Genomic DNA, 17,081 nt, shown 5'->3' with positions numbered 1-17,081 from the left:
ACTGACCTACTTAAGAGCCGAGATACAAATGACTAATGCAGTACAGGTCCCACCTTATAAACACTCAACTTACAAATGACTCAGACATACACTACTACCCTACCCCAGCTCCAACCTGCAAGCTGCCGTTGCCATGGGAACCACTAGAGGCAGGAAGGGGAAAATAAACTGAAGGTTTTAGAGAAGCAGGGGTTCAAAATAAAAGGAAAGAAATTGAGCTTGTCTTCCCAAGCATATCTCCAGTTTGTTCACAGAACTCTCTTACTGCCTGAAAGTCTGTATTTGTAGAGAGCCATGGCTAGCAAGCAGAACTTTGCAAAAACACAACTACTTCTAATGAAAGTTTTTGCAATAATACTCTATTACTTTCAGGCTAACTTTTCACTAATGATGTGAGAGATTCTTTTTTTTTTTTTTTTTTTAAGTTTTTATTTAAATTTTTTATTTCTGACACTATTGCAGATGTCCCCCACTTCTCTCCCCTTTGGAGAGATTCTTAGTAACAGTGTTTTTATCAGTGACAGAGAGGTGCCCTGACTTTGCCTTGGGCACAGCGTCCTTTGCCAGGGGCCTTCACTTATAAGTACAATTCACAGCCACCACACATATGTAAGACAGTCCCAGTCACTGCTAGCACATGTAATACAGCAGGGAAGGAGCCCCCTGGAGCTCTTTTTCTTTGGGGTCTCTAAGATGACTGACAGAAACTTGGGACAGTCCATAGCAAATGCTGCTCCCTGGACGATGGCCAAGTGAAGGAGGAGAGAAGGGAGGCCAACACACAAAGAGAAATTCATCTAAAAGATGAATAAAGAAACCAAGGGGGGGGGGAGGTAAGCCGAGGAGAGAAGAGGGGGGAGGGGGAAGAGGAAGAGAGGGAGGAAAGAGGGATCCTAAGCTAATATAGTCTCTTTATGCTTAATATACTCTGCTTTTATTTATTTATTTTTTCTTGGTCCCTTACAAACAAGAGTCCCCACTAATACAGCTTTGGTCTCAGCCCCACCGATTTTTTTCCTGGCTTGTCTCCTGCCTGATCACTCAGCAAGCTGCCACCTGTGCTCCTCGGCGCAGCAGCCTGTACCAGTTGAGAGATCAGGGCACTAAATCTAATCGTAAATATTTCTGAACAGCTTTTGAAAACAGGAGAGGTACACTTGTGAGGGTCACAAAAAATAGGTCACAAACATTTGTATTGGTAGAATAAATGAAGTTGAATAGTGAGATATTTTGTGTAACCAATGGGCATTTGTTCATTTATTTCAGGTTTTTAATTCAGGTGTTTGCCAACTTTCTTCCTACAAATTACATAAACTTCCAGGATCTTTTTTTTATTTTTTATTTTATTGCAAGAAAGACACAAACAGACATAAATAATTCTACCTTCCTAAAACAAGTATTTTCTTCCAGTTTGCATCTAATATATTCATATTTTTCCACAAGTAGAATCACAGTGATATAACTTTGTCTTTCTGCTTTTTCATTTATATTATAAAATGAAAGTCTTTTCTCTATACCTGATCTTCATAAATCTACTTCAACAGCTATATATATAACTATCAACACATATATTAATTACATCTATTCCTTCCAGTTAGATATATAATTTATTCAATATACATCATTTATATTTTTCAGTTGAACATTGTTGTTTTTTGCAAATACTGTGAATAGTGCCACAATGAAAGGTGAGATTATTGGGTCAAAAATCTATGAAAAGCTCTTATTGTATATTATGCATATCTGTTCTCAAAAAAAATGTTCCTGAGTTATCCAACCCCAGCCACATGTGGGTATATGTGTGTGAATGTTCACTTATAATGCAGCAGATCCTGTCTTTGCTATTCTTATTTGCCTTTTTATAATATAATAGGTATAACATGTTACCTCTTAGTGGACATCATATAAATTAAAACCTGCATTCAGAAAGATAATATTAACACCAAAGAAACAAAAATAAAAACTTGCAACTACATAAGTTTTCTATCTCTAAAATGCTTGAAAATAAACATTAATGTATACTATTTACAATTCCTTTTACTCTTTTAGAAACTGCACTGCAATCTTGCATGGACATGCTATCTATCAACAAGGACACTGGTTTCATAGAGTATTAAAACAAGGATGCAAATTCGTCATTTTATACTCTTCCACAAGGAGGGTATACTTTATTAATAAACAAAACTGTGTGTAATAGAGGAGAAAAGTCAGAAAGGGCAAAACCTAGAGATTTCCTTTTAAAGGTTTTACAAAGTTATAAAGAAGAAGAATTAAAATTTATGAACCAATATCCAAAAATATCCCATGTTTTTCTGACACTTAATTCATCTACCTTCCTGCTCCAAGGTTTGAACCTTTAAAACAAGCATCCAAGCTGTAAGGCTCCACGGTGCTTTATTTAGTAAGCAGTAGCGGCCAAGGGGGGCTATGTGGCCCTTGATGTGAGCTCCGGTACAATCTTTAACTTTGAAATTCTGCCAAGATGGAGAGCGGCTCTGGGCTAGACTTAAGACAATGGAGACTAAAACAACATACTCATTTAAATAGTTGTGGTCAGACTGAAGACTAGCTCTCCTAAAATAGTCTGGATGCAAATTTGATAGACTGTCTTCAATTCCTTGTTTAGCAGAAAAATATATATAGCCTTCATAAAAGTAGTGGAATGGTGCCACATACCTAGTGATGTGGTGATCATATTCCAAATGCTATACTCTGAGCTCTTGGATTTCAATTATTCACCCATAGGTTTTTAAGTATATAGAACAGCAGAAAAAGCTGGTTTAAAAACAAAAAACAAAAACTGTTTCCAGTCCAACTTCTTCCAGGACATAGGTTATGGAGCGGTAATGTATGTGAAGTGCTCAGTGCATTCAATCCTTCATTTACCCAACAGTTTATTATTGAGCACCTGTTAGGCATTAGAAACTTTGTCGCAAATAAAGGCAAGTAAGGTCCTTGCCCTCTGGGAACATACATTTTCAGAGGTAAAACAAGAAAGGGCAGACTAAAAAGCAGAATAACTATAATGAATTAATTAAACCAATAAATGTAATGCAAGAGTAGAAAACTGTGTTAAGTCCCCAAAGGAACACAGACGGAGAATGACACGGCTGAGGAGCTGGGGAGATACTAAACAAGGGAAGCTCCTTGCACTTTATAGTATCTGTTTTTGTAAAGGTCTATGCCATCGCCCTGGCCCGTCTGGCTCAGGGCTTAGAGTGTCGGCCTGTGGACCAGTGAGTCACGGGTTCAATTCTGGTCAAGGGCACATACCTTGGTTGCAATTCATCCCCGGCCCTGATTGGGGTAGTGCAGGAGACAGCTACTAGATGTGTCCCTCTCACATTGATGTTTCTCTGTCTCTGTCTCTGTCTCTCTTCCTCTCTTCCCCTCCCACTCTGTCTGAACAAAAGTGGAAAAATGTCCTCGGATAAGGATAAAAATTAAAATAAAGATCTATGCATAGATGAACCTAGAGGGTATTATGCTAAGTGAAGTAAATCAGAAAGAGAAAGACAAATATTGTATGATTTCTCTTATTATGTAGAATCTAAAATTAAAAAAAAAAAAAACTCAGAGAAAGAACCATATTAATGGTTGCCAGATGGGAGGAGGTGGCGGGGCTGACCAAAAAGGTGAAGGGAATGAGAAGGACAAATTGCCGAAAGAATACGTCACAGGGATGTAAAGTACAGCATAGGGAGTATAGTCAATAATATCATAATAACTATGTATGGTGTCATATGGGTACTAGGCCTCCTGGGGTGATCACCGCCTCAGTTATATAGCTGTCTGATCACTATGTTGTACACCTGCAACTAATAATAGTCTGTCAACTACAATTTTAAAAGAAAAAATTTAAAGTAATAAAATTGAATAAATGAAGATGTATGCCAGCCCCTCCCTTCTTTCTCGGGCCTCTGCCAGTCTAGAGCCGCTCCCGCGCACACCACACATGCGCAGTCATACGTACACGCGCCCCTTTTCCGATGCCCCCAAGACTTGGCTTCATATTCTGAGATAGAAACCCCTACTTCAGAGAAGCTGCACGCCACAAGTATTCCTAGCAGGCCAAATGGAGGCTTGACTATTGGAACTGAAGCTCGATGGGTTTCCCCGCCCAAAACCATTTTAATCTTTCACATCATAGTCACCAAAAAAACCACGGAGCAAACGAGGTGTGAAAGAAAGAAGAACTGACTGTCCACCGGAAGAAGAGCTGGGTGAGAGGAGCATCGGTGGTCACGCTTTGGGAGACGGAAGCACTTTCCCCAGCCCTGCCCTTCCCGTGCCTTCCCCTCCGCAAGTCAGCAGCCGCGTTTGCTGAGAACTTCAGACAAGTGCGGGTGCCCCTCCGGAGGTTAGAGCAGCCGACTCGTTCTCAGTACAGTCCTCACAGCTCGAAAGAAACTGGTAAACCTTACCTTGAAACCCGATTCTGAAAGCTGCTTTCTGAAATCTCTGACGAAAGGGTCAGGATATCAGCCACTGGGAGCACAGCAGCCCAGAGGGCCTCACCCAGGACGGCGGGGGAGGCGAGGGCCGGGTCCCAGGCTTTGACCGCATGCACGCCCACCTGTGTGCGGCTTCACGCCACCTGTGGGACTCTTCACGCGTGAGGGCGGCATGCACTGATTTCTAGAATGGTCTCCTTGTCCTAAATGAAAAGACAAGAGTCTGCTGTAGTTCTGCAGCTCCATCTCCAAGACACAGATCTTAATTTTTTAGTTTCCCCAAACTTCAAATACAAGCAGGTACGGCGGCTACAACAACGCTAGGTAAAAGAGCTCAAAAACGCCATACTAGAGCCTTGTTGGAGCTTCCTGATCACAGTTTAAAGAGATACCCACGAGGTCTCCTTAACTGGACTCACTTGGGATCAATTTAGCCTTAAGAAGTAAAATGAATCACAGCTTTTTGTCTTGTTTTTTAAATAACATACAATCATCAAGAAAGTTAATCACCTGGAGTGCTTGTTAAACATAAGATTCATCGAGACCTTTGAGTTCTTATACGATCTGCTAAATCCATTGATTTAAAAACACAAAAATCGTGTCTTAACTGAAAGAAAGAAATGCCAAAACGTGATGTTAGGGGCTTTAGCACATAGTTAGGACAGGTTTCAGTGGCAGCCCCTGCCCTCACACCTACACAGGTGTTTTGTATTCAGTCTGTGTAAGGTTAACACTGCTGGTTGAGTGTTAATTATGCAGCTGTTACTAATATGAACGCTATTGGCTGTGTGAGGAATAGAGGAAGAGAGGAGAGAGATCCTGGGTCAGCTTATAAACAACAGAAACACACACAAAAAAATCGTTTCAGGAAAATAAAAACGTGTCTTTCCCAAGCAAAGCAGCCACCCCAGCGGTGCCTGGCCCACAGTTACCACAGCTCTGCTTGTGTCTGGGCCATGTGGGTGGGTGTGAAAGAATCCATATGGTATGATGCTCATTTCCTGCATTCTAGGCAAACAGCAGGTGGACCACCTTCCTCCCGTCTTTTAACGGGCAAAGCCGCTGTAAATTCCAGAATTTGGCAAGCAATGTAAGTCCATGGCAAAGGTGGAAGGCACATAATAAAAATACTATAATGTGGCAAGCTCCAGGTACATAGTGTCAAATGTATTTGTATTCATAGGAACTCTAGTTCCTGACTTGAGTTAACTGAATGGTCTCTCTCATATCAAGAGCCAGGGTGCTTCTTTGTCTTATAGAGATTGTATCTCTCTGTTGTTCAAGTTGAGCCATGAGGCTCTGTGGGATAAGCCAAGTCCCCTGTAGACAAGAAGATGAAGGAGACAGCCTGTCCCAGTCAACACCTGGAAATCACAGATAAGGTGGGTGGGTGGAAAAGTAAGCTGCATGACATGTGAACTGACTTTGGCCTAGAGGGCAGATTATAACACAGGTTTGAGTAAAAAGCCAAAATCAAAGAGGTTTTGACTCCCCATTCGGAATCCTGGAATGAGACCTCCATGCAAGGGACTCTGCCAACCTCTGGCAAGGGGTTAGGGCAGATGGGTTGAGTAAAAGTAGAAGGAGAGGCAGTGTTCTGTGCGCCCTACTGTCTGTGCAAGATGTGCAAAGAATCTAGACAGTTCCTGTGGTCTTGATGAGGCTTGGGGCGGGGGGGGGGGGGGGGGGGCTGGGAGAACCATTAGACTTGCAAAGGCTTGGAGGTAAGAAAAGGAGGCCTGCAAGGTCATGACCTTCAATGCCTGGAGATAATATCAAGTCACCAAGAGAGCAGTGGGTATCACTGTTCACCAAAAGATCACACGCAATTAGTTTCCTGCAGTGTTGCAGACGAAATCATCCAGCCCACGGCAAGACAAAGTAAGAGACCTCATACACTTTTTCACTACACAGGGAAACTATCTGGGAGATAACAGAAAATATTTATATTGATCTTCCATCACCCTCCCTTCCTGACACAGGACTCCTAAAACCCTTGTAATTTCCTAATCGATAAGAGAACTAGGAACAACTTTTGCTCTAATATTTGGTCTTTGACCCCAGTTCCTGATGCAGGGCTTCTAAATCCCTTGGGATTTCCGAGGTGATAGCAGTGTCGTGTTTCAATGAAGGGACTTTGGGTGGGCTTCTAGATGGGGACTGGTCACCAGAATGACCAAGCCAGGATTAGAAGTATGGACTTTTTAGCCTCACCCCCAATTCTCCATAATGGGGAGAGGGACTGAACAGGGAGTTCATGGTGGATCATGCCTGTGTGATGAAGCCTCCATAAAAATCCCAGAAGGATGGGGTTCAGAGAGCGTCCAGGTTGGTGAACCCATGAGGTGTCTGGAAAGGGCATGAAGTTCTGCACCCTTCCCAGATACCTTGCCCCAGGCATCTCTTCCATGTGAACGTTCATCATATCCTTTATCATGATAATCTGATAAACGGTAAGTAAACTGTTTTCCTGAGTTCTGTGAGCTGTTCCAGCAAATTAATGGAACCTATGATTTATAGCCGAGGGGTCAGAAGCACATGTGACAACCTGGACTTCTGATTGGCATCCGAAGTTGGGGGGAGGGGGAAAATAGGGGTAGTCTCATGGGACTGAGCCCTTCACCTGTGAAATATTCAAATAGATAGGGTCAGAATTGGGTTCAGGTGTAGGACACTCAGCTGGTGTCACAGAGACCTGCTTGGTGGTGAAAAAATCCCTTCATATCTGTTGTCAGAAGTGTGAGTGTGACAGTAGTGTGAGAGTAAAAGATACATAGGAGGAAGGCTGAGGGTTTCTTTATACTCTCTTTAGGGAGGAATGATAAGGGGAGGGAGCAATAGCCCCACTATGAAGATAAACTTTAGATTAACTAAATATTTCCTTGGAAGTCTTTTAAAACCAAAAGGTATCAAAGTTTCTGCCCCGCCTCCCCCGACAAAGTATCCCTCAGGGGGTTATGGGAAAGAGCTCTCAGAGGAAGAAGCTACATTTCTGCCCTGGCTGGTTTGGTTCAGCGGTTAGAGCGTCGGCCCTCAGACCAAAGAGTTGTGGGTTCAATTCTGGGCAAGGGCACGTACCTTGGTTGTGGTTCAGTCCCCGGCCCTGGTACGGGTCATGCGGGAGGCAACCAGTTGATGTGTCTCTCTCACATTGATGTTCCTCTCTCTCCACCCTGCCCCACTCTATCTGAAACTAAATGAAAAAATTAAAAGAAGAAGCTACAGCCCTGGCCGGTTTGGCTCAGTGGTTAGAGCGTTGGCCTGAGGTCCAGAGAGACCTGGGTTCAGTTCCCGCTAAGGGCATGTATCTCAGTTGCAGTTTGTCCCTGGCCCTGGGTGAGTCATGCGGGTGGCAGCCACTCGGGCGTGTCCCTTTCACAGCAATGTTTCTCTCTCTCTGTCTCCCTCCCACTCTACCTGAACAAAATATGGAAAAACGTCCTCAGGTGAGGATTAAAAAAAAAGAGGCTACATTTCCTTTGTACATCTAGGTGGAATGTGTAAATTTGCTACCCCAGCATCACAACAAATGCTAATTGGGTGTTCCTTATATGCCAGATACTGTGCAAAGTGTTTTACAAACCTTATTTTGTTTAATTCTCTCTGTGCAGTACTTTGAAAGTTGAAGAAATTGAGGCACAGAAAATGAAGTAACTTTCTCAGAGTCAGTGGTGATGTGAGGATTGGATCTCAAGCACTCAGATGTAGAACCCATACTCCTGGCCTCTATATTACATGTTCTCAAAACCTTCTTTTTGTATGGTATATGTTTCAAAGAGCTTCCTATATAGGTCTCTCTTACTTGACCAAGAATGTTTTTTGAAATTGTTTGATGATTTAAAAAAAAAAAAAAGCTACCAGGAAATTTAGAGAGTGAGGCACTTTTATATAAATATAAATTGTGTATTTGTGTATGTATTGTTATACATGAAGAATTATCCGGAGTGATATTCACCCAAAGATTGAGAATTGTTGACCCTAGGTGGTAGGATTTGGAGTGATCTAAAAAATTTTCTTTATTCTTCCCTGTTTAATTAAAACTTTTCTAAGATTATGATTTTACTCTGTAAGCAGAAAAATACAGTGAGGTTTGCATTAGTCAGGACAGAATTGACTCCAGTGCAATAACAAATCCCCAAATCCCAGTCTTAACACATGCGATGTTTCTTTCCTGCTGCCGATCCCGCAGTTCTACATGGCAGCTTCCTTCTGAGTGGTAACTCAGCAACTGAGTCTACTTCTAACTCCTAGTTCCACTATATCAATGCTTGGCTTCTGGGGCCACAGGAGTAGAGGATAAAAGACACTGAAGAATTGACACCTCTGTTAAATGCCTCCATGGCCCCATTTTAACTGTAAGGGGTGGGAAGTGTGGTCTATTATGTGTCCCAGAAGGAAATAACTAGACATAGGCAAACACAAGTAATCTCTCCTAATCACACTGTGCTTTCTATTTTGAAGACCATAAAAAAAAAATAATAATAATAAGCATGTCCTCTAAAGTCTGGCTGCCTGGGTTCATATCCCAGTTTAGACCATTACTAACTATATGACTTTGAACAAGTTAGTCAACCTCATTGTGCCTCAGTTTACTCATCCTCCAATGAGAATAACAAGGTTGCTGTGCAGATTGCATGAGATTATATGTTGACAAGCACAACAGACTGTTCACAAAAATGACTGTAACTCCTCCTGTCCTTCTAATCTTGCCTGTTTGCAATGTGATATTTTCCTTCCCATAAGAAGGTAGAGTTTACCTCCCTACCCTTGTCTCTGGGTTGTCCCTGTGATTTGTTTAGACCAATAGAAGGGAGTGGACATGCTGTGTGGGCCTTCCAAGCCTAGAACTCAGTCAGCCTTGCAGCTGCTGCTGTGACCTCAGAGTGCTGCCCCGAAACTCCCCCGTGAAGAAGCTGGTCTAGCCTATGGGAGGATGAGAGGTCCACGGAGGAGAGACAAGCTGTCACAGTTAAGGCGCCTTTGACCCCCCAGCTAACAGCTTCCACCAATTGCCAGATATATGGGAGGGGACATGTTAGGCCATCAGAGCTGCCAGAGAATCTGCAGCCACATGCATGACCAACAGCAGGAAAACCATCCAGCTGAGCCCAGCCAGATTACTGACTTACAGAATCATGAGTAAATAAAATGTTGTTTTTTAAAGCTACTGAGTTTAGCACAATGTCTGTGTGGGCCTCGTCACACTGCCTAGCACAGAGCCTGACATAGAAGAATTACTTAGTAAAGATCAGGTGGTGTTATCACTATTATTTCCATCTCATTTAAAACTGCTAATATTTACATAAGGCTGAGCAAGGATTTCTAATCTCACTTATTATTTATTTTTAATTGAATTTATAGGGATGACATTGGTTAATAAAATTATATGGGTTTTGAATGTACAAGTCTATAACACCTCATCTGTATATTGTATTTTGTATTTACCACCCCAATCTAATCTCATTTCATAGGTGAAAAAATGAAAGCTCAGAGATGGTAAATGGTTTGTCTGATATCACAAAGTCTTTAAGGAGTCAACTGAAAATTTAGGACTTGACCTTGTGAATCTTTCTCCAGTGCAGACATATTTTCTACAAATAAATCCCTTCATGAACAGGATCAATTAACCACAGTGGAATATTTGCTCCTACAGTTTTCAAACAACTAATTTCCCAGAAAAGTGCATAGTCAGCATCCCAGTACCCAAGACTGTCTTGTTGATGACAGTACCTGGTCTCAAGGTGAACTTGTCAACTTGAAAAAAAGGAAAGCAATTTTTTTTAACGGCCAAAGAAAAGTTTCCTTGGAGCATATTTGAAAAAGATGCTCTTCTCTTTGAAATCACAAATGAGATTTTCAGAGTATCCATGTGGTTGACTGTTAGGCGAAAGGATTCCCAGCACTAACGTGACCAATGCCATCTTATGAAGCAAGCTGACCACCAGTTCACACCTGGAGGTGTGGGCCCACAGCACCTGAAAGGAATATTCTTGTGCAGATAAGTGGGCACAGTAACTTGTTTACTGCTTTGGATTACACAGCTCTTAACAAGCACATCCCATATGGGTATAAGCCTGTCCCATATAGGTACAAGCCACCTGTGTTTGCCTGTGGCTAAAAGTCACCTGTGTTAGCCTGTGACACCTGACAAAAAGCCACCAGTGTTGGCACATGCCAGTTGCCTACATATAACAAGCCCCATGTTATTTTGGGTATGCCAATCCACCACATTGCTGCTGCCCAAGACACTGCTTCTGTCTGTAAGTTCCCTTAATAAATTCTTTTCTTTTTAGAAAGAAAGCAGAAGGGGGATAGAGAAAAAGAGAGAGTGAAACATTGATTTGTTGTTCCACTTATTTATGCATTCACTAGTTGCTTCTTGTATGGACTGAACTTGTCACCTTGGAATATCAAGACAACTCTCTAAACAACTGACCTACCCAGCCACAGCCTCCCTTAATAAATTATTAATGTAATTCTGGAGTTTTCTACTTCTTTCTTCAGTCTCTGGGCCCCGGAAAAATGTTCCAACACTGACTCAGCAGTAACCAAAATTCCCTGAGAATGATTCCCATCATTTTAGTAATAGACCCCACTGACTTTTCAACCACAGGTACTACAAGCTCTAAAATCTTCCAGTTCTCCACAAACTCCTTGTAGGCATTTTTTGGAGGGTCATATATGTATCTCAGTGATTTTTTTTAGAAGGTTCTTGCTCTCTTAAGGGTGAAGGATGAGTTCTATCCCATTGAACCAACAGAGATCTATTTCTTCTTCATGTAAACTTTAATCCTTCTACCTCCGTCAAAATGGACCTGCAAACATAACCAATTCACCTCTTTTCTTCATTCCCACATAACAATCCATCAGCAAGTCTTGTCTGAGTTTGCCTTCAAACGGCACAACCCTAAGCACAACCAGTCCTCGCCAGCCCTGTTTCAGCCCCCAGTCTAGGCTATCATTATCTCTCACTTGAACAGAAACAGTAGCCTCCTAACTGGGCTCCTTGTTTCCACTCTCTCTAGAACAACACTGTCCAACAGAACTTCCTGCAATGCTGGGAATGTTCTGTATCTACACTGTCTAATATGGTGGCCACTAGCCACATGTAGCTATTTGACATGTGTCTTGTGTAACTGAAGATGTAAATTTTAGTTAATTTTAATCAACTTAAATTTGATTACCCACACAAGGCTAGTGGCTACTATACTCGTCAGCAAATATAGGGAACAGGAGTTTAATCACATAATTTATCTGTTTAAAATCCTCCACTGCAATTAAAAAAAACACGAGCCCTGGCCAGTTTGGCTCAGCGGTTAAAGCATTGGCCTGCGGTCCAGAGAGATGTAGGTCTGGTTCCCGCTAAGGGCACGTACCTCGGTTGCAGTTTGTCCCTGGCCCTGGTTGGGTCGTGCGGGTGGCAACCACTCGATGTGTCCCTTTCATCGACGTTTCTCTCTCTCTCTCTCTCTCTCTCTCTCTCTCTCTCTCTCCCCCCCCCCCCCACTCTATCTGAACAAAATATCGAAAAATGTCCTCGGGTGAGGATAAAAATAAATAAATAAATAAATAAATAAATAAATAAGTCATGAGATCCACTGCCTTATGGTCTGGCCCCTGCCTACCTTCCCCCCTAGCTCAGCACACTACAGCACAAAACCTTCTTCATGTCTCTCATACACCTCAAGTTTACCTTCTCTGTCATTGTCTATCCCTTCTTCCATGGATCCTCACATAATGGACTCCTCATTCAGTTTTCTGCTCAAATGTCACCCCTTCAGAAAGGCTTCTTTAACCATCATCCCTAAAGTTTGCCCTAAATCCTATCACATTTAACACATTATACATCACATTTATAGCGCGTAGTATACACTGAAATCACCTCACGTGTGTATTTGTAGGTTTGATTGAGTCCTCCATCAGAGAAAAAGGCCACTAAATGCAGGGACTTGGTTTATTTATCACTATCCTAGTGTCTTGAGTGAATCAGGGATCCCTTGAGATGAAAGCCCAGTGACAATACCAGTGGTACGATGTTTCTTTGAATAGGAGGTACTGCCTGTTTTTCTACGATTTAGCATTTACTGGGCACAAGAAAATGTCCTACAAGAAAATGAGGCAGGCCATGGATGATGGGTTAGAATTACTCTTGGAAGGTGTGAACTACAGAGATCATTTAGCCTTTCTCTTTCTCCATAAGGTTCTGTTTCTTCTTACTAGTGTCAAAAGAAATAACTTCCAGTGGGACTGAAAGGATGAAGGGTCTTTGGAATTCTCTCACCTCTCTGAATACAGTGAATGTGAATTTAAAAAAACCTTTAGGAATAATTTTCATAAAGCTTGTGTTCAGTCGCCAACCTCTGGGAGGAATTGTGGATTGATGGCTTGTTGGGGACGGTCATCAAGAAGATGTGACTGCCGGGTTGACCCATGAGCTGGACCCCAGCAATTGGAGGCTCCACACGCCCCCCACACACACACACACACCTGTGTTTGGAATGTGTGTCTGTTTGCCTTCCCCACACTATGCTGCCCAAGGACACAGCCTTGAGATAGAAACCTGGTGATGAGACTATCTGGACTTGGTATGCGACTGAACCCAGTTAAAGGCCCCTGTGTACATGACTGACCTCAGGAAAGGCCTCTATATAAACTTTAAAGATTTGGTCAGTGGATGCTGAGAACTACTCATCTTGTGCCTCTCAAGTTTCTCCCTACCCTCTTCCTATAAGGGCTGATTGCAGATTACACCTGGGAAGCTCCAGGCCAAGGTTGTGACACAACACTGCTGCCTGAGATAAGGTCACCAGAAACTGCCTTAGCTTTCAAGTCAAGCACATGTTACTGGTAATGATGAGGGGCTGAGACCTGAAGCTGCCATTTAGCCCCAACCTGAGCACTGACTCACCTTGAAACTCGGATGTCCTGAAGGTTCTTTCACTAGGACACACCACACCTACTGAATCTTTCTTGACCTAACGAACCCAAACTAAAGATAAAACCAAATAAACCCTGGGGATTTAGTATTTTAATCATGTCCTTTCATGGGTAGGCAGTGAGAAATGTCAGAGAGAATGTCAGTCAGGTCTTCTGTGCAGAGAGACATTTTAAGTCATGAATTCATTCATTCATTCATTTCCTTCAATAAACATTTCGGAAGCACCTACAATAACTCAGCAGAGGCCTGGGGAAACAAACAACCATGTAGCCTACAGTTTTTGACCTGGGACAATTCCCCACCACCTTTCTAATAACACACAAGCCCTTCCCCAGCACCATAGGGTTGGCCCATCACAGTGCTACACCCCCTGGCCTCAACAGAAGCCTTTCCTCCAGCAATTTTCATCTAGGACTAACAGGACAGACTGCCATTTGCCTCTGGGGGCACCATTCTGGAAATCTAAACCACCATGGCCAAATTCTCCACCATGTGGAGGAAAAATGTCTGCAGTAGGAGTGAAGGAATCCACCACACAGAATGAAACAGAGAGAAGGCCAAAGGGAGAATAGAGAAAAGATGATGAGGGGAAGGAAAGAGGATGAGGGAGAGGAAAGGGAGAAGAGGGAGGGGAAAGGGAATATAAGAAGGGTAAGAGGAAGACCACTTGGCAATGTTTGTTGCCTGAATCCAGTCATGTCAAATACCAGTATCACCACCCCTCTTTTTTTTTTAAATCCTCACCCGAGGATACTTTTCCACTGGTTTTTGGAAAGAGTGAGAGGGAGATAGAGAGAGAGAAACACGGATGCGAGAGAGACACACCGACTGGTTGCCTCCCGCATGACCCCAACCAGGGCCAAGGATCAAACTGCAACTGAGGTACATACCCTTGACCAGAATTGAATGCTTGACTCTTTGGCCAAACTGGCCAGGGCTTATCCCCCTCTTTTTAAACATCAATGTCATGATCCTGAGGCAATAAAGCTTGCCCTCCTGCCATGCATACTTTTTCTTTTTGCTTACACTGATTTGAGCTACATGCAACTAAGATAATTTAGATGAAATTGAAGACTTTGAGGTCAATTTAGTAGCAGAGCAATCATATATATAAATAATTGCAAAAAAAGTGATCTAGGTATAAATTTAATATACAGTCATGGCACAAAAGAGAGAAGAATCAACTCTTTTTGGATGGTTCCTAGCCCATCAGCCAGGGCTTGGTGGCATGTTGCCTTGTACTCAGTTAAGTGCTAAATCATAGAAAAAGCAGAATGCAGTTGCCCTCTTACTCAAGAAAGGTTTTGTGACACCAGACTTAAGTCTGGAAGAGCATGAATCTGCCAAGCTGAGGAATTAGGGAAGACGCAAATGGAATGATGTTGGAAAAAGAATAGACCTATGGTTCAACAGATGTATACGTGGTGTGGTAGATTAAAGACATGCATAGATTCTTTGCTATTACTCCTGGTGAGAGCTGGGGTGGAATTCTTCTCCCCTGGATAGGCCTTATTGACTTGCCAGATCAGTAGAAATGATGTTCTGGGACTCAAAGGTCACAAATGGTTGTCGTTTTATGCCATTAAGTTTTCAGTTGATTTGTTATGTAGCAATATATAACAAAAATACTTGACCTAGGAGAAAAGTGGATTTCATGTGTTGCAGTTAAGGCTAGAACAATTGGCAGATCAAGGAGGGCTATGTAAAGAACTTGGATTTTATCTTATAAGTCGTGTGGGGCCTTTAAATATTTGTATTGTAGGACATTTTGATGGCATTATAGAGACTGGATTGAAAAGGAACCAATCTACAGCTATGAATACCTGTTACAGATAACTGCAGTAATCTAGGCAAGAGATCATGAGGTCCTGCCCTAAGACAACAGCAATGGGAATTGAGAGGAAAGCAGTTATACGATACAGTGTGTAGGCAGAAATGGGGTACCTAGTTACCGACTGGATGAGAAGTATGAAGGAGAGAGGGGCCAGGCCTGGATGACTGAAATGGCTATTAACCCTGCATGATGAAATTATTTGGAGGGACTGATTAAGAGTCCAGTTTTTGACACAATGAACTTGAGGATACTGAATGGAGATAGACAGATAAATAGATGATAGATGATGAGAGAGAGAGAGAGATTAGACACTTTGCTTGAAACCACAATTAAATTATTACTCATACAATGTTTTGTTTAATGTATCTCTCCCAGCTAGATTTTGAGCAGACTATTTTTGTCTTATTAACCACTAAATAACGAACACCTGACAGTATGTCTAGACCACAGCTGACTTTCAGTAACAGTTGATTTAATGAATAAATGAAGTTCAGCACTTCATTTAAACATCAATTTCATGATCCTGAGGCAATAAAGCTTGCCCTCCTGCCATGCATACTTTTTCTTTTTGCTTACACTGATTTGAGCTACATGCAACTAAGATAATTTAGATGAAATCAAAGACTTTGAGGTCAATTTAGTAGCAGAGCTACTTCAAAGTGGGACTCAACTACCGTGGTTCTCAATTTCAGCTAAATATTGGAATTACCTGGAAAGCTTTCAAAACAACTGATGCCTGGGTGTCCCCCTCCTTCCCCTAGAGAGTCTAATGAAATTAATCTTTACTGCAGCCTTGACATTAGGACTTTTTATTTATTTATTTATTTATTTATTTTTCATCTTCATTTTATTTTTATTTTTTAACTTATCTTTATTATTAAATGTATTACAGATGTTCCTCCTTTTCCCCATATTGACCCCCTCCTCCCCACTTCCACCCATTTCCTGCCTTTCCCCACACTGTTGTCTGTATCCATTGGTTATGCATATATGCATATAAGTTCTTTGGTTTATTTCTTCCGACCCCCACCCCCCTTCCCTTTGAGGTCTGTCAGTCTACCAACCAATTTGTACTTTTTAATCCCCTCACCTTTTTCACCCATTCCTCCAACCCCCCTCCCATCTGCCAACCAACAAAATGTTCTCTGTATCTATGAGAATGTTTCTGTTCTGCTTGTTCATTTTGTTTGTAGATTTAATTGTCTATAGATATGTATTCATTGCCATTTTGTTTGTTTATATTTTTTATCTTTCTCTTCAAGAAGACCCTTCAACATTTCATATAATAATGGTTTGATGGTGATGAACCCCTATAGCTTTTTCTTGTCTGGGAAAATCTTGATATGGCCATCGATTCTAAATGACAGCTTTGCAACATAGAGTAATCTCAGTTGTGGTTTCTTGCTTTTCATCACTTTGAATATTTCTTGCCACTCTCTTCTTCCAGCCTGCAAAGTTTCCTTTGAGAAATCAGCTGACAGTCTTATGAGAACTTCCTTGTAGGTAACTAACTGCTTTTCTCTTGCTGCTTTTAAGATTCTCTCTTTGTCTTAAACCTTTTGCATTTTGATGATGATGTGTCTTGGTGTGGGCCTCTTGGAGTTCATCTTGTTTGGGACTCTCTGTGCTTCCTGGACTTGTATGTCTGTTTCCTTCACCAAGTTAAAGAAGTTTTCTGTCATTATTGTTTCAAATAGGTTTTCTATTTCTTGTTCTCTCTCTTTTCCTTCTGGCACCCCCAAGATGCAAATGTTGGTACACTTGAAGTTTTCCCAGAGGCTCCTTACACTACCCTAATTTCTTTGGATTCTTTTTTCATTTTGCTATTCTGATTGGGTGTTTTTTGCTTCCTTAT

The sequence above is a fragment of the Molossus molossus genome, unplaced genomic scaffold (assembly GCF_014108415.1).
Source record: "Molossus molossus isolate mMolMol1 unplaced genomic scaffold, mMolMol1.p scaffold_m16_p_17, whole genome shotgun sequence".
Classification (NCBI taxonomy): Eukaryota; Metazoa; Chordata; class Mammalia; order Chiroptera; family Molossidae; genus Molossus; species Molossus molossus.
The sequence above is the reverse complement of the archived record's forward strand: the minus strand, read 5'-3'. Positions refer to the sequence as shown.